General features: G+C 39.2%; 1 protein-coding gene across 1 annotated transcript in view; it reads right to left on the bottom strand.

Moving 5' to 3' along the window:
• Positions 1–23,716, bottom strand: part of DMD (dystrophin) — a 1,667,815-nt gene that overhangs the window by 1,269,499 nt on the left and 374,600 nt on the right. The gene's annotated exons all lie outside the window — the stretch shown is intronic.

Here is a 23,716-nt window from a genome sequence, read left to right as displayed (position 1 = left end):
TACTGCCTCCACTTTACCATGGACCATTTCCTCCTCTACCTCAATTTAACCTCACAGTTGCCCCTCCAGGAACTGAACAAGTCAACTATAATTAACAAGTGAAGGACTGGTGGCAGTTGAACAAATAAATCCAGCTAGTAGAGACTACTTTTTAAGGTGTTAAGTGGGTGATGGGGATTAAAGGAGGGCACTTGCTGTGAAGAGCACCGGGTGATGTATGGAAGAGCTGAATCACTTCAGTGTACACCTGAAACTAATATGACACTGTATGTTAACTAACTGGAATTTAAATAAAAACTTGCAAGAAAAAATAAAGTATTAGGTTCTGCATTTTATGGACAACTTAGGAAGAAGAGAAGTAAAAATTATTTTAAGTATTTTATATAACAAGAGGCAAGTTAAATATAACCTGGCTGATTCTCAGTTTGCTAACTATCATTTTAGAGAAAATTCACTAGCTTATGATTTTAATCTTTAAATATGGTTTTGTTTACATATTTCTCATTAAATTGGATATATCCACTCTCTTATTCTTAAGAGTAACCTGGTCAGTTATTTTATATACATACCTATTCTCATTAGCTTAATATTTTTTGCTAAAAAATATACCTACACCTCAGCAGTAAACAGATGGAGAGACAGGTTTTTCTTGTTTTCTTGTTTTGTTTTTTGTTTGTTTGTTTTACATTTAGCCTCTGTGATCATCGGGAGAGTAGTTTTTTGGTTTTTTTTTTTTTAATTTTTTATTATGTTATGTTAGTCACCATACAGTACATCATTAGTTTTTGATGTAGTGTTCCATGCTTCATTGTTTGCGTAAGGAGAGTAGTTTTGATATCTCTTTAGGGTGACAACCTATTCATAAGGAGAGGCCAATGTACTTGATTTTTTTTAAAGTACTCATCAGTATAAAGAGGTCTAAAACTGAACTGCATGTAAGTGAAATTTAAAATAACAAGCCAGTTCACAAAGAAAAATATGGATGGCTGATGTACCTTATTTCCTGCCAGACCACATGTAGATTTGGTGACACTACCTTTCAAATCTGTTAGGAGAGAGGTTGGCAAAGAAAGAGTACCAAAGATTACTTTAACGTTTCTGGTCTGAGAAAATTAAAGAATGAGTTGGCAAGAATAAACATGGTGAAAACTGCGTTGGGTAGGTTTGATAGGGACTCAAATCTAAGTATGTGAAGTTTGAGTTGCCTATTAATATCTAAGTAGAGATCTATAATAGCAAGATGGATATACAGGTCTAGAGTTTAGGGCAGAGGTTTGTACTAGAGATATTTTAAAAATCATTAACAAAAAAGGTTATTTAAAGCCATGACCCTGAATAAAATATCAAAAGGGGTGAATATAGAGAGAAAAGAGAGCATAAAGCTTAAAAAATATTTTATATACAACTCACCTCCTCCCATGGACACACATAATCTACAGCTACATGTAAAATAACTCCATGTATAAAAGACCTGAAAACTAGTCGAACAGCTACTTTATAATAAACATTGAAAGGGTCACATTGAGACAGGCAGAAGAAACAGAAATATGGTCTTACTAAAAACACCACTCGAGGTGCAGCAACTCACAATTAGGATGGATCTCACAATTCTGGAGTTTCTCCCTGAGGCATGAGGGGTTCTAGCCCCACATCAGGCACCCCAACCTCAGGGACCCAAATCAGAGAGATTAGCTTCCAAAACATCTAGCTTTTAAAAACAATGGGGCTTATATCCAGGAGACCCAAAGGGCTGTAGAGAACTGAGATACTGCTCCTAAAGGGCTTGCAGGATGCCCCACTCACCCCAAGGCCCAGCTAATCTTGCTAATCATCTACCAGAGGGGCAGTGGTCTGTTGGGACTCTGCAGGGATACAGGAATCATTTCTTGTTCTCTATTTGCTAATGTGATGGCTGTGTACAGACCCTGCACTCTCCCACTGTCCTGTTAAAGCCAGCAGATGCACCCCAGCATCATGCTTTCCCTCTGCTTCGCTAAAGCTACTGGGTGTACCCCAGGCCTTCCTACACCCACTGCTCCACTAAAGTCAGCAGGCATGTGCAATCCATATGGGAACACCCCTGATCACCTGGCTCTGATGACCAGTTGGACCTGTGTTCCTGGGTCCTACAAGATCGTAATAATCGGAGACAGATCTTGGCAGGCTACCATCCCCAGGGCACTGCACACACAGCAGACAGAAATACATCCCTAGTCTTCCTGTGAAAAAGACCCATTTACTCGCCTTGGAGCTTCAGCCTAAGGGTCAGGCTTCAGGTATGGCACAAATCTGGATGTGATGGAAATGCTCTGAAGGAACATAGGCTGGGGGATACCACCTCTGCACTCTCCTTCAGCCTCACCACAGGTCACCAGTACCTCCCAGAAAGAAGCTTAGACACATGTCTAAAGCCCTGATTTTTCAACTGTTGCCCAGGAGAAACCTCCAGATTGCCTGGTCTGGAGGCCAGCAGGGTTTATGATTGCAGTACCAAAGGATTATATGTATTTACTTGTAGACTTTTTTTTTTAAAGATTTTATTTATTTATTTGAGAGACAGAGAGAGAGAGAGAACAAGTGGGGGGGGAGGAACAGAGGGAGAGGGAGAAGCAGACTCCCTGCTGAGCAGGTAGCCTGATGTGGGGCTCGATCTCAGGACCCCAAGATCATGACCTGAGCTGAAGGCAGATGCTTAACTGACTAAGCCACCCAGGAGTCCCTGTATTTGTATACTTTAAAAGTTTCTGCCTGAGGGTCTGGATTCTTCTTCTTCTTCTTTTTTAATATTTTATTATTTGTCAGAGAATAAGAGAGAGAGGGAGGGAGGGAGGGAGGGAGGGAGGGCGGGCACAAGCAGGGGTAGTGGCAGGCAGAGGAAGAAAAAGGCTCTCCGCCGAGCAAGGAGCCTAATGTGGGGTTTGATCCCAGGACCCCTGGATCACGACATGAACCAAAGGCAGATGCTTAACCCACTGAGCTACCCAGCCACTCCGAGGTCTGGATTCTAATCAGCCTGAAACTAGGTGCTGACTGAGATACCTCCCTCTGGAACACAGGTTTTGGCATAACCTCAACCACTAGGACCTATCAAGAATAAAGTAGTCAGTTTAGATAATCACAAAGGTTCAAAAGACAACAAAAAAGTAGGGACAGGTTGCTAGATAAGGTTCATCTCTTACATAGGGCCACTCTTTCAAGATTAGGAGAAATACCTGTTTGGCCTGGTACACAGAAATAAACACAGAGTCAAGGAAAATGAGGAAACAGAGGAATATACTCCAAGTGAAAGAACAAGAAAACCTCAAAAAAAAAAAAAACCCTTAATAAAACAAAGATAAGGAATTTACCTAATAAAGAATTCAAAATAATGGTCAAAAAGATGCTCAGCAAATTTGGGAGGAGAACAGATGAAGATAGCGATAACCTCAACATACAGATAGAAAATATAAGACAGTACCAACTCCAAGTCACAAAACTGAAAAATACAATAACTGAAGTGAAAATACATCCAGAGATTCAACAGCAGACAAGATGAAACAGAGGGAAGGATCAGTGAAATAGAATAAAGAACAATGGAACTCGCCCAAATGGAGTAGCAAAAATTTTTTAAAATATATTAAAAACTGAAGATAGCTTAAGGGAACTATGGAACAACATCAAGTGAAATAATATCCTCATTATAGGGATCACAGAAAGAAAAGAAATAAAGGGACAGAAAACCTATTTGAAGAAATAATGGCAGAAAACTTCTTTAATCTGGGAAATGAAACAGACAGCCTATCCAGAAAGCCCAGAGTGTTAAAAACTACATGAACTCAAAGAGATCCACACCAAGACACCAAATTAAGATGTCAAAAGTCAAACATAAGAAAAAATCTTAGGGGAGTTAAGATGGCGGAGGAGTAGGGGACCCCTTTTTCAGCCGGTCCCCTGAGTCGAGCTGGATAGGTACCAGACCAGCCTAAATAACCACGGAATCAGCCTGAGACGCAGGATGATGCATCTGGATCTCTGCAAATGAACATCTCCAGCGCTGAGTATTGAGGTACGAAGAGGGGAGCTGTAAACCGTGCACGGATATCGGAAGATAAACGGAAGGGGGAGAGGGGAGCACGCGTTTGGGTGCTGGAAGCGGCAGCCACCTGCACGGGGAGGGAGCGAGACTCACAGAGGGCACCAGCGAGACGGACTGAGACGCGGTGAGCCATGAGCGCCCGCGCCCAGGCATCTCCGGACAACGGAATCCCGGTGTGCTCACGGGATCAGCGAGCGGGAACTCCCGGGCTGGCGGCTAGCGGCTGGCGAGCCACCTGCACGAGGGGGCGGGCGGACTCGATCGGCACCGCGAAACAGCAGCTGAGACCCTGAACCGGAGTGCGCGCGCAAGCTTCACGAACTCCGGAATGGGAGTTGTGCTCACGGGCATAGACTGAGAGCCGGAGACCGAGACGCAGCGGGCGCCGGTGGCTAGGCGGCATTAGAAACACAAAGGACAGAGACCGGGGCGACGGTGGCTGGCGGCATTAGAAACACAAAGGACGAGACAGCGCTGGCCCTGGAGTGAGGGCAGGGTCGCGAGTTGAAAGTGCGCTACATCCCGGGACGCTGCAGGGTTGAGCAGCACCAACAGAAACAGAGTTAAAGTGGCCAGAACATTAGTAGAGAACGGGCCGCAATCCTTCTGTTCCGTGACAGAGGCTGAAATTTGGCCGCTGCTGCTCTGACTCTCAGAAGAGGCACAGCAAACCGCCAGGGAAAGCCGCCAGAGAACAAAAGCCTGGAAATACCGGCTCAGAGAGTGCCCATCCCCATCCTCCCTCGCAGGGGACACGGAGACTCTACCCAAACAGGGTTGCCTGAGTATTGGCGCGGCAGGCCCCTCCCCCAGAACACAGAAGGCAGGCTGAAAAATCAAGAAGCCCACAACCCGGGCGCCTGGGTGGCGCAGTCATTGAGCGCCTGCCTTCGGCTTAGGGCGTGATCCCGGCGTTCCGGAAAGGAGTCCCTCATCGGGCTCCTCCGCTGGGAGCCTGCTTCTTCCTCTCCCACTCCCCTGCTTCTGTTCCCTCTCTCGCTGGTTGGCTGCCACATAAATAAATAAATAAAATCTTTAAAGAAGAAGCCCACATCCCTAAGATCCCTATAAAACAAGGGGCACGGCCTGGGACCCAGTCAATAATTTGGGCTCTGGAAACCCCGCAACCTCTCTTCATCAGAATGACAAGAAGGAGAAGCCCCCCCCAGCAAAGAAAAGACAGTGATTCTGTGGCCTCTGCCACAGAAATAATGGATATGGATGTAACCAAATTATCAGAAATGGAATTCAGAGTAACGATGGTCAAAATGATGAGTAGAATTGAAAAAACTATTAACGAAAAGGTTACTGAGAATATAGAATCCCTAAGGACAGAAATGAGAGCGAATCTGACAGAAATTAAAAATTCTATGAGCCAAATGCAGGCAAAACTAGAGGCTCTGACGGCCAGGGTCGCAGAAGCAGAGGAACGGGTTAGTGAATTGGAGGATGGGTTAATAGAGGAAAAAATGAAAATAGAAGATGGTCTTAAAAAAATCCACGCCCACGAATGTAGGTTACGGGAGATTACTGACTCAATGAAACGATCCAATGTTAGAATCATCGGCATCCCCGAGGGGGTGGAGAAAAACAGAGGTCTAGAAGAGATATTTGAACAAATTGTAGCTGAAAACTTCCCTAATCTAGCAAGGGAAACAAACATTCGTGTCCAAGAGGCAGAGAGGACCCCTCCCAAGCTCAACCACGACAAACCTACGCCACGTCACGTCATAGTGCAATTCGCAAATATTAGATGCAAGGATACAGTATTGAAAGCGGCCAGGGCAAAGAAATTTCTCACGTACCAAGGCAAAAGCATCAGAATTACGTCAGACCTGTCTACACAGACCTGGAATGAGAGAAAGGGTTGGGGGAGCATATTTAAAGCTCTTTCAGAGAAAAACATGCAGCCAAGGATCCTTTATCCAGCAAGGCTGTCATTCAGAATTGATGGAGAAATAAAGACATTTCAGAATCGCCAGTCACTAACCAATTTTGTAACCACGAAACCAGCCCTACAGGAGATATTACGGGGGGTTCTATAAAAGTAAAAAGGCCCCAAGAGTGATACAGAACAGAAAGTCACAGCCAATACAAACAAAGACTTTACTGGCAACATGGCAACATTAAAATCATATCTCTCAGTAATCAGTCTTAATGTAAATGGTTTGAACCATCCCATAAAACGCCACAGGGTTGCAGATTGGATAAAAAGAAATGACCCATCCATTTGCTGTCTACAAGAGACTCATTTCGAACCCAAAGATGCATTCAGACTGAGAGTAAGGGGATGGAGTACCATCTTTCACGCAAATGGACCTCAAAAGAAAGCTGGGGTAGCAATTCTCATATCAGATAAATTGGATTTTAAACTACAGACTATAGTTAGAGATGCAGAAGGGCACTATATTATTCTTAAGGGAAGTATTCAACAAGTGGATATGACAATTATAAATATATATGCCCCCAACAGGGGAGCAGCAAGATACACAAGCCAACTCTTAACCAGAATAAAGAGACATATAAATAAAAATACATTAATAGTAGGGGACCTCAACACTCCACTCTCAGAAATAGACAGAACACCCTGGCAAAAACTAAGCAAAGAATCAAAGGCTTTGAATGCCATACTCGACGAGTTGGACCTCATAGATATATATAGAACACTACACCCCAGAACCAAAGAATACTCATTCTATTCTAATGCCCATGGAACATTCTCAAGAATAGACCATGTTCTGGGACACAAAACAGGTCTCAACCGATACCAAAAGATTGAAATTATCCCCTGCATATTCTCAGACCACAACGCTCTGAAATTGGAACTCAACCACAAGGAAAAATTTGGAAGAAACTCAAACACTTGGAGACTAAGAACCATCCTGCTCAGGAATGACTCGATAAACCAGGAAATCAAAAATCAAATTAAACAATTTATGGAGACCAATGAGAATGAAAATACAACAGTCCAAAACCTATGGGATACTGCAAAGGCAGTCCTAAGGGGGAAATACATAGCCATCCAAGCCTCACTCAAAAGAATAGAAAAATCTAAAATGCAGTTTTTATATTCTCACCTCAAGAAGCTGGAACAGCAACAGAGGGACAGGCCTAATCCACGCACGAGGAAGCAGTTGACCAAAATTAGAGCTGAAATCAATCAAGCAGAAACCAGAAGTACAGTAGAGCAGATCAACAGGACTAGAAGCTGGTTCTTTGAGAGAATCAATAAAATTGACAGACCACTGGCAAGACTTATCCAAAAGAAAAGAGAAAGGACCCAGATTATTAAAATTATGAATGAAAAAGGAGAGGTCACGACGAACACCATTGAAATTGGAAGGATTATTAGAAATTTTTATCAACAGCTATATGCCAATAAACTAAGCAATCTGGAAGAGATGGAATCCTTCCTGGAAACCTATAAACTACCAAGATTGAAACCGGAAGAAATTGATTCCTTAAACAGGCCAATTAATTATGAAGAAATTGAGTCAGTGATAAACAACCTTCCAAATAACAAAACTCCAGGCCCGGACGGTTTTCCTGGGGAATTCTACCAAACATTCAAAGAAGAAATAATACCTATTCTCCTAAAGCTATTTCAAAAAATAGAAACAGAAGGAAAGCTACCAAACTCATTCTATGAGGCCAATATTACCTTGATCCCCAAACCAGGCAAAGACCCCCTCAAAAAGGAGAATTACAGACCGATTTCCCTAATGAATATGGACGCCAAAATCCTCAACAAGATACTTGCTAATAGAATCCAACAGTACATTAAAAGGATTATCCATCACGATCAAGTGGGATTCATACCTGGGATGCAAGCGTGGTTCAATATTCGCAAATCAATCAGCGTGATACATCATATCAACAAGAAAAGACTCAGGAACCATATGATCCTCTCAATCGATGCCGAAAAAGCATTTGACAAAATACAGCATCCTTTCCTGATTAAAACCCTTCAGAGTGTAGGAATAGAAGGTACATTTCTCAATCTCATAAAAGCCATCTATGAAAAGCCTACTGCAAATATTATTCTCAATGGGGAAAAGCTGGAAGCCTTTCCCTTAAGATCAGGAACTCGACAAGGATGCCCACTCTCGCCACTATTATTCAACATAGTACTAGAAGTCCTTGCAACAGCAATCAGACGACAAAAAGGGATCAAAGGTATTCAAATTGGCAAAGAAGAAGTCAAAATGTCTCTCTTTGCAGATGACATGATACTCTATATGGAAAACCCAAAAGAAGCCACTCCCAAACTATTAGAAGTTATAGAGCAATTCAGTAACGTGGCGGGATACAAAATCAATGCTCAGAAATCAGTTGCATTTCTATACACGAATAACGAGACCGAAGAAAGAGAAATTAGGGAATCCATCCCATTTACAATAGCACCAAAAACCATACGTTACCTTGGAATTAACTTAACCAGAGACGTAAAGGACCTATATTCTAGAAACTATAAATCACTCTTGAAAGACATTGAGGAAGACATAAAAAGATGGAAAGATATTCCATGCTCATGGATTGGAAGAATTAACATAGTTAAAATGTCCATGCTACCCAGAGCAATCTACACTTTCAATGCTATCCCGATCAAAATACCGAGGACATTTTTCAAAGAACTGGAACAAATAGTCCTTAAATTTGTATGGAAACAGAAAAGGCCCCGAATCTCCAAGGAACTGTTGAAAAGGAAAAACAAAGCTGGGGGCATCACAATGCCGGATTTCGAGCTGTACTACAAAGCTGTGATCACAAAGACAGCATGGTACTGGCACAAAAACAGACACATAGACCAATGGAACAGAATAGAGAGCCCAGAAATGGACCCTCGGCTCTTTGGGCAACTAATATTTGATAAAGCAGGAAAAAACATCCGGTGGGAAAAAGACAGTCTCTTCAATAAATGGTGCTGGGAAAATTGGACAGCTACATGCAAAAGAATGAAACTTGACCACTCTCTCACACCATACACAAAAATAAACTCCAAATGGATGAAAGACCTCGATGTGAGACAGGAATCCATCAAAATTCTAGAGGAGAACATAGGCAGCAACCTCTACGACATCGGCCAAAGCAACCTTTTTCATGACACATCCCCAAAGGCAAGAGAAACAAAAGATAAAATGAATTTATGGGACTTCATCAAGATTAAAAGTTTCTGCACAGCCAAGGAAACAGTCAGAAAAACTAAGAGGCAGCCCACGGAATGGGAGAATATATTTGCAAATGACACTACAGATAAAGGACTGGTATCCAAGATCTACAAAGAACTTCTCAAACTCAATACACGAGAAACAAATAAACAAATCAAAAAATGGGCAGAAGATATGAACAGACACTTTTCCAATGAAGACATACAAATGGCTAACAGACACATGAAAAAATGTTCAAAATCATTAGCCATCAAGGAAATTCAAATCAAAACCACACTGAGATACCACCTTACGCCAGTTAGAATGGCAAAAATAGACAAGGCAAGAAACAACAATTGTTGGAGAGGATGTGGAGAAAGGGGATCCCTCCTACATTGTTGGTGGGAATGCAAGTTGGTACAGCCACTCTGGAAAACAGTGTGGAGGTCCCTTAGAAAGTTAAAAATTGAGCTACCCTATGATCCAGCCATTGCACTACTGGGTGTTTACCCCAAAGATACAGACGTAGTGAAGAGAAGGGCCATATGCACCCCAATGTTCATAGCAGCAATGTCCACAATAGCTAAATCGTGGAAGGAGCCGAGATGCCCTTCAACAGATGACTGGATTAAGAAGTTGTGGTCCATATATACAATGGAATATTACTCAGCTATCAGAAAGAACGAGTTCTCAACATTTGCTACAACATGGACGGCACTGGAGGAGATAATGCTAAGTGAAATAAGTCAAGCAGAGAAAGACAACTATCATATGATTTCTTTCATCTATGGAACATAAGAACTAGAATGATCAGTAGGGGAAGAAAGAGATAAAGAAAGGGGGGGTAATCAGAAGGGGGAATGAAACATGAGAGACTATGGACAATGAGAAACAAACTGAGGGCTACAGAGGGGAGGGGGGTGGGGGAATGGGATAGACCGGTGATGGGTAGTAAGGAGGGCACATATTGCATGGTGCACTGGGTGTTATACACAACTAATGAATCATCGAGCCTTACATCGAAAACCGGGGATGTACTGTATGGTGACTAACATAATATAATAAAAAATCATTATTAAAAAAAAAAGAAAAAAGAAAAAATCTTAAATGTAACAAGTGAAAAACAACGTGTTGTGCACAATGTAACCCCCATAAGACCATAAGCATTTTTTTTCCCAGCAGAAACTGCAGCCCAGAAGGTGGTGGCACAATTTACTCAAAGTCCTGAAAGAAAAAATCTTCCAGCCAAGAATACTTTATCTGTCAAGGTTATGATTCAGAATTGAAGGAGAGAGAGTTTTTCAGACAAGCAAAATCCAAAGGAATTCATCACCACTAAACTGGCCTTATAAGAAATGTTAAAAGGATTTATTTAAATTGAAAAGAACAGGTACTAATTAGTAACAAGGAAACTTCTACATGTTTATATGTTTACCTCACTGGTAAAGGTAAACATGTAGTAAAGATAGTAGATTAACCACATAAAGAGCTAATGTAATGGTTAAAAGACAAAAGAAATAAAAACAACTATAAGAATTAGTGAAGGGATACACAAAACACAAAAATGCAAAATGTGACATCAAAAACATAAAAAATATGGGGGGAGTAAAAATGTAGAATTTTAGAATGTGTTCAAACTGAAGTTGCTATCAACTTAAAATACACACAGACATATAGTTTTATACATATTGAGTAGCTGAATGGAAAGAAACAAAAGAAAACAAAGTACGACACATCTATATGTAAGAGACTCACTTTAGATCTAAGGACACACACAGATGGAAAGTAAAGGGACCGAGAAAGATGTTCATGTAAATGAAAACCAAAAGAAAGCTGATATAGCTACACTTAGACCAAATAGACATTAAAACAAAGACTGCAGAAAGAGACAAAGAAGGGCATTACATAATGATAAAGGGGTCAATCTAACAAGAGGCTATGACATTTGTACATATTTATACACCCAACATAAGAGCACCAAATTATATAGAGAAAATATTAACAAACCTAAAAGAAAGAAACTGACAGCAATGAAATAATATTAGGAGACTTTAATACCCCACTTACAACAATGGGTAGATCACCCAGACAGAAAATCAATAAGGAAACATCAGCCTTAAACCACACATTATATCAGATGGACTTAATAGATATACACAGAGCATTCCATTCAAAAGCAACAGAGTACACATTCTTCTCAAGTGCGCATGGCACATTCTCTAGGAAAAACAAGTACTGATAAATTGAAGAAGACTGAAATCATATTGAGCATCTCTGCCAATCACAATAGTGTGAAACCAGACATCAATTACAAGATGAAAACTGGAAAAATCACAAGTATGTGTGGAAACTAAACAATATGCTCCTAAACAACCAATGGATCAATGAAGAAATTAAATAATACCTTGAGACAAGTGAAAATAGAAAAACAACATACCAAATCTATGGGATGCAGCAAAAGCAATTCTAAGAGGGAAGTTCAGTGATACAGGCATACCTCATGAAACAAGAAATATCTCAATAAACAATTTAATTTCACATCTCAAAGAGCTAGAAAAAGAACAAAGCCCAACGTTAGCAGAAAGAAGGAAATAATAAAGATTAGACAAGAGAAAAAAATAAAAGATCAGGTTGAAAACAAATGAAATAGAGAGTAAAAAGACAAAAGAAAAAAATAAATGAACTTAAGATCTGATTCTTTAAAAAAAAATGAACAAAACTGACAATCAACAAAAACTTATGATGTACTATATGCTGGCTAACTACATTTTAAAAAAAACCCTGACAATCATTTAGCTAGACTCACCAAGAAAAAGTGAGAGGGCTCAAATGAGTAAAATCAGAAATGAAAGGGGAGAAGTTACAACTGACACCACAGAAATACAAAGAATCATTAAAAAAAATACTACTATGAACAATTATATGTCAACAAACTGGACAACCTAGAAGAATGGATAAATTCCTAGGAACAAACAATCATCCAACCCTGAAACCATAAAGAAATAGAGAATCTGAATAGACTGATTATTAGTAAGAAAATTAAGTCAGTAATCAAAAACCTACTGACACAGAAGTCCAGGACCAGACAGCTTCACTGATAAATCAAACATTCAAAGATTTATTATTTAAGCGTCTCCAACTCTCAAAAAATTAAAGATGAGGGAATGCTTCCAAATATATTTTACAAGGTCAGCTTTACCCTGATACTAAACCCAATAAGAGTACCACAAAACAAAACAAACAAACAAAAAAAAAACGGCGTTATAGGACGATATCCCTGATAAAAATAGATGCAAAAATCTTCAATAAAATATTAGGAAACTGAATTCAATACATTAAAAGGATCATACACCATGATCAATTGGGATTTATTCCGGGGATGTTAAGTGTGGATCGTAATTCACAAATCAATCAATGTGATATACCACATTAACAAAATGAAGGATAAAAATTATATAATCACCTTAATAAATGCAAAAATGTTTGGCAAAATTCGACTTTCATTCTGATAGAAACTCTCAACAAAGTGGGTATAGAGGGAACACACCTCAGCATAATAAAGGCCATATAGCATAAGCCCATAGCTAACATCACACTCAAAGGTAAAAAGCTGAAAGCTTTTCCTCTAAGATCAGGAACGAGACAAGGATCTTCACTCTTGCCACTTTTATTAAACGAGTATTGGAAATCTTAGCCAGACCCAAGAAATTAGGCAAGGACAGGAAATAAAAATCATCCAAGTTGGAAAGGAAGAAGTAAAAAAAAAAAAAATCACTATTCGTAGATTACATTATACTATATATAGAAAACCTTAGAAACACCACCCAAAAACTGTTAGAACTAAAACATGAATTCAGTAAAGTCTCAGGATACAAAATCAATACCTACAAATACGCTGCATTTCTATACACTAATAACAAACTATCAAAAAAAGAATAAAACAATCCCATTTATAATTGCATCAGATGAATGCAAAATACTTAGGAATAAATCTAATCAAGGAGGTAGAAGCCCTGTATTCTGAAAACAGTCAGACACTAATGAAAGAAACCGAAGAAGATATAAATAAATGAAAGATATTTCATGCTCATGGATGGGAAGAATTAATATTGTTAAAATGTCCATATTACCCAAAGCAATCTACAGATTCAATGCAATCCCTATCTAAGTTCCAGTGGCATTTTTCACAGAACTAGAACAAAGAATTCTAAAATTTGTATGGAGCCACAAAAGACACCAATACTCAAAGCCCTATTGAAAAAGAACAAAGCTGGAGGCATCACATTCTCCGATTTCCCACTGTATTACAAAACTATAGTAATCCAAATAGTATGGTTTGAGCATAAAAATGGACATATAGATCGATGGAACAGAATAGAAAGCCCAGAAACAAACTCACACATATATGGTCAATTAACTTACAACAAAGGAAGCAAGAATAAACAATGGGGAAAGACACTCTCTTCAAACACTCTTGTGAAAACTGGATAGCAACGCGGAAGGAGGAGGAGGAGGAGGGGGAGGAGGAGGAGAAGAAGAAAGTGGACTCTGTGTTACATCACACAAAAAATTAACTTAAAATGATTGACACTTGATTGTAAGACACAAAACCATAAAACTCCTAGAAGAAAACAAATGTTAAGCTCTTTGACATCTTGGTGATGATTTTTTGGATTTGACTTCAAAAGCAAAGGCACCAGAAGCTAAAATAAACAAGTGGGACTACATCAAACTAAAAAGCCTCTGCATAGCGAAGCAAATCAACAACATAATGAAAAGACAACCTACTGAATGGGGGAAAATATTTGCAAATCATGTATCTGATAAGGGGTTAGTACCCAAAATGTATAAAGAATTCATACAAAATGGCAAAAAAACAAAAAACCAATCTGAGTAAATCGGGGCAGAGAATCTATATAGACATTTTTTAAAAGAAGATATACAGGTGGTCAACAGTCACATGAAAAGATATTCAAAATCACTAATCAAAAGGGAAATGCAAACCAAAACCACAATGAGATATCACCTGCTACCTCTTAGAATGGCTATTATCAAAAAAGCAAGAAATAACAAGTGTTGGTGAGGAAACCCTTGTTCGCCATTGGTGAGAAAGTAAATTGGTGCAGCCACTATGGAAAAGAGAATGCAGGTTCCTCAAAAAATTAGAAATAGAGCTACCATACAGTCCAGTGATTCCAATTCTGGGTATTTATCCAAGGAAAATGAAAACACAAATTCCAAAAGATACATGCACCTCTATGTACAATAGTCACGATATGGAAACAATGTCAGTGTCCACTGATGGAAGAATGGATAAAGAAAATGCAATATATCTTATAAAATGATATAAAATGTGATATATATGTGTGTGTATGTATGTGTGTACACACACACACACACACACAATGGAATACTACTCAGCCATAAAAAAGAATGAAATCTTGACATTTGCAATGAAATGGATGGAACTAGAGTATATTATGCTAAGTGAAGTGAGTCAGATAGACAAAGACGAATACCATATGATTTCACTTACATGTAAAATCTAATAAACCAAAAAAAAAAAAAAAAGAAATAGAACAAAAGAGAACAAATACATAGAACATAATGGTGGTTGCCAGAGGGGAGGGGAGTTGGGGGGGTGAGGAAAAGAGGTAAAGGGAGTCAAGAGGTATAAACTTCCAGTTATAAAATAAGTCATGGGGATGCAATATACATGTTAAATATAGTCAAAAATACTGTAGTACATATTTACAAGTTTCTAACAAAGTAAATTTTAAAAGTTTGCATCACAAGAAAAAATGTAACTTTGTATGGTAACAATGGTATCTACACTTGTGCTGATCACAGTGTATACAATAGCAAATCATAATGTTATATACCCGAAGCTTATATAATGTTACATGCCAATTACACCTCAATAAAAAAAAAAAAAAAACTAATGTCAGTCTATGTTTCATTCCTTCATAGGCGATCTGTCTCTCTAGCTGCTAATATATACATTTATCTTTGTCTTTGGAATTCTGCAGTTTCACTGCAATAAGTTTAACAGTAGATTTCTATTTATTTATTCTGCCTGTCATACATTGTGCCTTCTGGTTAAGTGCATTTAGTCACTGGCTCCAGAATTTTTTCTTCAACATCCTTCACATATTCCTCCATATCCATATTTTTATTCTTTTCTTCAGAATCTCCTATTGGACATAAGTTAGATGTTCATAATCTACTCCCAATATATTCTGTCTTTCTGTTCTTATTTTCTACCTCCTTAGTTTTTGGTACTACATTCTGTATATTATCTTTCAATTTCCTCTTATTTTTTTCTTCAACGGTTTAATATACATAACTTTTTTAAGTGTTAGAATGTTAATTTTAATTCTAATAGTTTTATTTGGATCTTTTCCAATCTTCTTCCTCAACTTTATGTTTCATTTGTTTAATTTTCAGTATCATTTATATCTTAAATATTACATCTACTTATTTAATACTAACAATCTGGTAATTCTAATATCTGAAATTATAGAGGAGGTGGTCTAAATTAGCTCTGTGTTCTATGTGATGAGTTCACCTCATGAAGACTTACTATATCATGCTTGTGGGTTATTTTCATTGTATGCTGAAATTTCACTAAATTTAATCTGTGAGAATACTAAGAGTATTTTTCTTTGTAAAGGATTTGGATTTGCTTCTGACCAACCTAGAGCCGCTTTTTGTTAGGGTGTTACCAACCTAGAGCCCCTTTAACTTAAACTCTTGTCTTGGGGATCCCTTGACCCTTATCAATAATATACCCTCAAATAACAGATCCCCATAAGAACAGGCTTATAGTTATAATTTTTCATATGAGATGAATATAATTATTTTTACCATTACTTTTATGTTTAGTGGGAAGAGAAATGGATGTATTTTTATAGGGTATCTTCTGCAGAAAGACAGACTACCCCCACCTATCATTTCTTGGAAGATGTAATAGCTAATATTTATTGAGTAACTTTAAGCAGGTTTATATAGAATCTCTGTTCAGCTCCCCAATTTGGCTTGAGCCTGAAACTCAGCTTTCTCTTCCAACAAAGAGAATTTTGGCCTAATTTGCCAAGAATATGGCTTGCTAGTATTAGTTTTTAACACAAGGGTAATGCAATGGTCAGTCCTCATAGCTGCATTATTTCTATGGCTTTGATTTCATCCAATTCTTTTGGGGGTGGGGCTGGCCTGTAAAGGCTAACTCATCCTTCCTTTCAAGAGAAAAAAAACACAAAAGTACATTTATTGGAAAACTGCCAGAATCTTGATGTTTTGCAGAAGGCATTTTAGAATACTTAGTCTGCCTCATCCGTGGAAATGGAAGTTAGCTTCATTTCAACATCTGTGAAGTAAGCTCATCAAATCTTCCTCATAAAACTAATGTGGGGATTAAGTTTTATACTGTTTATCACTGCTTAGCATAAAATGCACTCCATAAATATTAGCTATTACTATTATCATAGGGCGATATTTTCTAAGAAGTAAACATACTAAAAGACTCATAAAGCATATACTTTTATTAGACAAACTACTTCCAAATAAAATCTTGACCTCGTGACAGCTACACTGTCGTTTATTTTCCTGGACTACTTTACAGTTCTTCTTTAATCAATATTTGTCCATTCTGGTCTATCTGTGCCAAGGTGGATGTGACACTGAGTGCACAATTCAAAGTCATAATTACCTGGAACAATTAATTGGTCCCTCAAGCTGCCTATCATTAAAGTTACTATTAAAGCAGAATTAACTAGTTCTGATTTTGCCTCTTCTCTTTTATTCTGTTATATAATGTCAGGTGAAAGAATTTACAGATGACTTTGAAAGGGACAGAAGTTGGGGTGTTAATAATTCACAAGGAGGATGAAATAATCACTAATCAAGAGAACTGGTGAAGACTTTGGACTTCTAAATGTGTGATTTTAATATTTAAGACTCTTAGGGTAATTTCTTTTAGTCATCCATAATACTTTTAAGCTCCTGCTGTAAGTTATCCTTAGAAATTGGGAAACTAGTGAATTGGAATATTCACTTCTTACCAGGCAGTTTTTATTGTTAATAGAAGGAAAAGATCACCGATACTGTGGCCAAATGGTCATGCGCCCAGGCTCCAATTGCAAGGAGACTTGGGTCTGAATGCTTAATAGCCTCTCACTATCTCTGTGGCCTTTGATACACTTTCCATGTCTGTAAAACAGGCTGTAAAAGACCTTAAAACATAGGGCTATTGTGACAACAAATGAAAAACTGCATGCTGAACACTTACAGCAGGGACTGGGCCTTTGGAACCATGAGACCGTTAGTGCTATTATGAGTTTTGCTGTATCTTTAACAAATCTTCTGTAGCTTGGTTAGTTTGTAATAAGTCGTAAAAATCAGATGATTTGGTATGATTTTTGGAGCTGATCCCTGGTTTGCTCACCATCTTCGAAATCATTACTATGAGTAGAAAATATAGTGCCATATGATTATGAAGAGTGAACGATGCCTTTTCAAGGAATGGAAAGAATTTATTATGTATCTGAATGCAAACTCACACTCGGAAATTAGGGACGGGATCTGGCGTATCTCTTTTAAATATTCATAGGCAATAGAAACTCTGGCTGTTTGATTGATTTAACAGGCAACTGAATGTTACCTTTGCTCTGCATAATTGTGGCTATAAGAAACATTAGTTGTTCAATAAAAAAAAAAAAAACCCACAAACCTCTGACATAGGCATTTAATTGAGAAGAAAATGGGCTAAGGCTCATCTTCAAGTGAAGGGACACTTTACTGATGGAAAAACTGTTTTTCTTTGGACAACAGCAACAAAAAAAATCAAGGAAATTACGGTTTGAAACAACGTTAGAATTTTTCACTACAACAATCTAATGCACTATAGATTTTTTTGAAAATAAATCAATTTAAAAACGGTTACTGTAATCATTTTATTTCCTCAGCCCCTTAGATAATTTAACCCAAGGCTCCTTCCACACTGCATCAAAACATCAGTCTTCTCAACTAAATATTCAATGGGAACACCCAAAATGATTAATTCAGCTAACAACTTATTAGGTGTTGCTCTAATACCTAAATAGTTTTGAAATGACCAAGAACCCAGATTAGACCCTAAGAAATAGGAAAAGTCTGTTACTACCCATCATATCAACATCATAACTCTAAAGTCTTACCAGCTCCTTAAAGACTGGCATTACGGAATTTGAAAGGATATTATCTCCAACACATATGGTTTTTATCAAAGCTCTAAAGCACCAAATGTGCTTTTTCTTTTCTCATTGCCGAGTTACTCTCGGGTTATTTTTGGCTAGATATTTCACATAAGCATAGCCAGGACTGAGAGTGGTTTCAAGTTTATTTATTTCAAGTTATTTATTGTTACTATAACATTCTGCCTAATTGACTACTGAAGTAGAAGTGGAGACCTTCCAATTTAAGATTTAGGGGATAAAAAGTTCTATCAGTCTTCTGCATTTATCTAAACAATAGAGGTGTGTGCATTTCATTGTTTTTTATATTGGAATATATATATTCGTTTGTTTATCCCTGCCCCTGGTGGGATACACACACATACACACAAACACCAAAATACACACACTGGCTTTGAGGGTAGGTACTAAAGTACAAAACCTAGTAAAAATAAAACGCCAATCGTTTCTTGAATATGTACTATGCTCTTAGCACTATAGTAAGCCCTTTCCACACAGTATTTTTTATTTTACTCAGGAGAGCCCTATGAAACAGGAGCTGTTATCACAGATGAGGATGCAGGAGCTTACAAATATTACCCAAGGCCACACAGTCAATGAGCTGTGGAGGGGTGTGCCCGTTATCAACTTCCTGCCTCTAAACAGTCATCTGCTTGTGATACTCAAGTATTTCTCTTTGCCAGCTGGCCTGATGCTAAACTTTGTCAGTAGAGGGCACTGGAGTGACACCAGGGGAAGTAGAGATTTCTTGGTTCCAGTGTGTGTGTACTTCTTTCTTGCTTCCATGGCTCTGGGTTGACCTGTAGGATGCCTTAATGGAGCTCAACTCCTCTGTTCCCAACTCTCCCATAAATTTCAGCAGCACCTTCTGCAGGTGTCTTCTGGCAAGCTCTGTAGGTACACCCGTGGCAAGTTCATCATGGGGGGGGCAAATCCATGGGCAGCTTCCTGGTGCCCAAACTGGTTTCCCTCAGTTCACTAGCACCAGCCACAGGTAGCTTTCTAGCAGGCGGAACAGGCCCACCACTTGGCTTCCCAGCAAATCAAGAGCATCCTTCACAGGCTACTTCCCTATGAACTTTGTCAGCATGCCACTCCAAGTTTCTGTTGACACAAGCTTCGGCCCACTGACTATGTAAGAGCCCTGGTGGGGTCCACTCAGAGCATTTCTTTGCCATCTCATGGGCTAGAGTCACACTCCTGCCAAATAGGTCTGAATCCCAGCCTTGGGTAAAGCTCCTTGCTTTCCAAGTCAGTTCCTTCCTTGGGTACTATTGCTCAGCCCTAGGGGACTCTTTTTGAGTTTTCTTCTACTTTCTCTTAAAAATTAATTCCCAGTAAATACTTAATACTTATTTATATTAAACCTTTCCTGTTCAAGTCACTGCGTAGTTTCTGTGGCCTGTCTAACCCTAATACAAGGGGCTATTCCAACCCAAGTTTTTCTGATTCTATAGTCGATGCTTTAACAACTCAATTTGGATATAGCAGAGTAGATTTTCAATCAGGGTCTGTTTTTGAGTTGAATTTTTATTTACTTGGGGGAAATGCCTGGTTCCACACCAAAGAACTTTGCAATGTAAGAACGTAAGTAGTTTTTGTGTTACTAAAGGTTTGCAAGAATATTACATAATATGGCTGATGCCAAGGTCAGGTTAGAGAATGATCTGTTGCTAAGGAGAAAATAGACTCTGCACATTGTTAAAGATTAAAATTTGGGCCTTTTCACAGCTTAGCCAAGGTCGGTTCTACAATGTGACTTTTGATTTTTTGCTTGAACGGCAATTTCTAACCTGACGCTAACAGTCAAATATAAATAAGAGCACACTCTAATTCCCTAACAAAATCCAAATTTAAATGAACTTTGAGTTAGTTGCCATCTACAGGTAACTACTCTTGCTCATTTCCAATAATAGTGCAACAACAGTGAGAGGCCAAGGGACTGTTTGGAATCCCCTTTTCCAATCCTCAGTCCTTCACATTGATAAGGGGAAAGGGTGACTAAAGTATTCGGGAAAGACAGTGGCAGGATTCAGAACTGTTTGGAGGATCCTTGCAGACACCTCCACACCGATCTGACCCACGGTCACCTACTCGTCTTCAGGATCTGAGGGAGGGTAGGCTCTCCTACTCCAGACTTCTTTCCAATTTACAAACATGATCAAACTTCTCCCGGACTTAAATAACAAAAGGTTTCCTACATACCCTCCTAGCTACCATCCCTCTCAGGATCATTCTTCCTCTTAACATCCAAGCTCCTTACAAGCATAGTGCAAACTTAGCTTTCCTCCTTCCTCCTCCCTAATGTCTTCTCTAACGCCCTGGCACTGGTCTCTCTATCCCCAGGGAAACTCCATCAAAACCATTCTGGTAAGTATCATTAAGTGATGTCCTTCTTGCCTGATTCTGTCTTCATCTTACCAGGCCTCTCTATTGTATCTGGCATGTTTTTCATGACTTCTCTTTATAAACTGCTACCTCCTAAGCACCCTGCTTTTAACTCGCGTCTCCTCATACCTCTGTGACCATTTATTCTCATTTCCTTTAGAAACACTATTTCCTCTGTCTAACCCTTGATTTTTTAAAAGATTTTATTTATTTATGAGAGAGAAAGAGAGAGAGAGAGGAGAGAGGGAGAGGGACAAGCAGACTTCATGCTGAGCACTCAGTCTGATGAGGGACTCAATCCTAGGACCCTGAGATCATGACCTGAGCCGAAGGCAGGTGTTTAACAGACTGAGCTACCAAGGTATCCCAGCCTGAATCTTGATTTTATGTGTAATTCCTAAATTCTGTCCATGATTTATTTTCTTTTGGCTTATCTGGGGTGATGTCATGAACTTTACAGTTTTAACTAGCATGTGGCCTGGTAAATCCCACATCTGTATAACTAGTCTGGATCACTCTAACTTCAGAGCTGTGTATCTCTTTTCCTGATTATGGAATATCCCTGCTAGACACTCCCTAAGTACTCTAGTAGACCCTGTTGATACCCTACACAAAGCCCCTTAACCTCAATGGCTCTGAGTTCACCTAAAGCTATGGTGGCCAGTTTCTGCAAGCACTGCTACAATTCCCACCTCAAAGACCTACATTTCTTAATTGGACTGCCCTCGACAGCCCAGAAGTGCAGGATTTTATGCACCTGAGGGCAATCCTCAAACAAAAACAGACGGAAATTGGTGGATAAACATTCCAGTTTCCATCAGCTCAGTGGGACAGTTCATGATTTCTTTAAAGCTCCCACTAGGACTAGCTCACTCACAGTGGAAACTCACTGATAAAAGTACCCTTTATCAACCGTCCAAGTTTTGGTTCCCCACTCTCCCCACCCCCTCACTTGTCCTTCTTGGTATTATCTCTCAAATTAACTACTACCACCTAAGTGCTTGACTCAGGGATTGCTTCTGGTTGGTATCAAACTTAAGCAGGCACCTCGGGATCAATGGAGATAAAAAGTGACATGTGATTTTTCACCTCCAAACTTCTTTTTCTCATTTTCTCCATCTTGTTTATGAAAAATAACAGCTATCCAGTCACCCAAATCAGAAACCAAGCTGCTCTCCTAGACTTTTCATTTTCACTGTACCTATCACCACCGCCCTTGTCTTCAACTGACATAAAAATACCGCTTCTTCCTTGGTCTCACTACCTGCCATCTCCCTATCTCTTACACCACCTACTCTCCACAGTCACTGCGGAGGGAATATAATCTGCTTGTGGCGACTCTCTTCTCCTTCCCCCTTTATACTCTTTAAAAATATTTATTTATTTACTTACTTACCTACTTACTTATTGAGAGAGAGAGAGCTAGTGAGCATGAGCAGGAGGGGAAGAAAGATAGGGGGAGAGAATCTCAAGCAGATTCCACACTGAGTGCCAAGCCTGACACAGGGCTCGATCTCAAAACCTGAGATCATGACCTGAGCCAAAAGCAAGAGTCAGACGCTCAACCAACTGTGCCACCCTGGTGGCCCTTCCCCCTGACATTCTAAACCCTTCAGTGGTTTCCTGAGTGCGTGGTTATATACCAGGCTGTTTGAGAAACATTGGTCTCCCTCAGCAAACTTGCTGATGCCTACTTGTTCAGGTCTACCTTCAGACACTCCCCACCTGCACCTTACACTCAGGCAAAACCACATGGTTTGCAGATGTACAATGATAACCAGCCTCATGCTTCTAATTCTTTGCATGTGTATGTCTACCTGTCTGGGATTGCCCTCCTACATCTGCCCATTTGGCTATCTCCTATTCTGTTTTTAAAATGTTCACAGGGCTGCCTGCTAGCTCAGTCAGTAGAGCACAGAGCTCTTGATCTCAGGATTGTGAGTTCAAACCCCAAACTGGGTGTAGGGATTACTTTAAAAAATGTTTTAAATCTTAAAAAAATTACAATGTCGTCCACAATGAATTTTCTCTAGAAAAGCTACCCCAAATGCCTTCCTGTGCTGACCCACAGAGGTCTGCACCCTTTTTCTGTGTTCTCCAATCCTCTGTGATAACTTTTAACACAACTTTTTGCATCTTATAAGGACATTATTTGTTTTTGTTTTCTGAACATACTAAGAAACCAGTGAATTTTTGCTTAACTACTTAATGTCTATGAGTAATGAAGGAGAGGAAATTTTCCTACTTACTACTTAACCTTAGAACACTGTCTCACATGTTAGAGACACACAGAGTAAATGGATACACAACTAAACTTCATTATGATCTACTTGTTCTTTTTGAGAAGTAATCCATTCTTGATTTAGGAGAGTATATGTAAAACACTATTCAATTGGGAGTAATATGCTATTTTCTCTTAATTTTGATTGAAAACATTCAGAAACCACATGGTTTAATTTTTACATATTACAATTCTTCTGTTACATATAAATTAAAGCTCTTTAGTATTACTTGGGAAGAATAAACAATATCTAGGGTACTAAGGATCACACATATGACTAACAGATTACACATGACCATAATATGTGTGTGCATGTGTTGAAAAGGGGGGGGCGGTGCCTGGATGGCTCAGTCGGTTAATCCTCTGACTTTGGCTCAGGTCATGATCCCAGGGGCCTTGGATCAAGCCCCACAGCCAGCTCCCTGTTCAGCCAGGGGTGGGAGCGGCGTCTGCTCCTCCCTCTCCCTCTGCCCCTCCACCCTACTTGTGTTCTGAAAGGGAAAGAGGGAGAAAGAGATAAGGATACCTACACGTATTAGTTAATTTTGGGTAGGGAGGGAAAAGAATCCTGTGGCCAGGTAAGATCTGATTTTGA

Source organism: Ursus maritimus, assembly GCF_017311325.1.
Source record: "Ursus maritimus isolate PB19 chromosome X unlocalized genomic scaffold, ASM1731132v1 scaffold_X1, whole genome shotgun sequence".
Lineage (NCBI taxonomy): Eukaryota > Metazoa > Chordata > Mammalia > Carnivora > Ursidae > Ursus > Ursus maritimus.
Note: the sequence above shows the minus strand (reverse complement) of the source record. Positions and strands in the feature narration are given on the sequence as shown.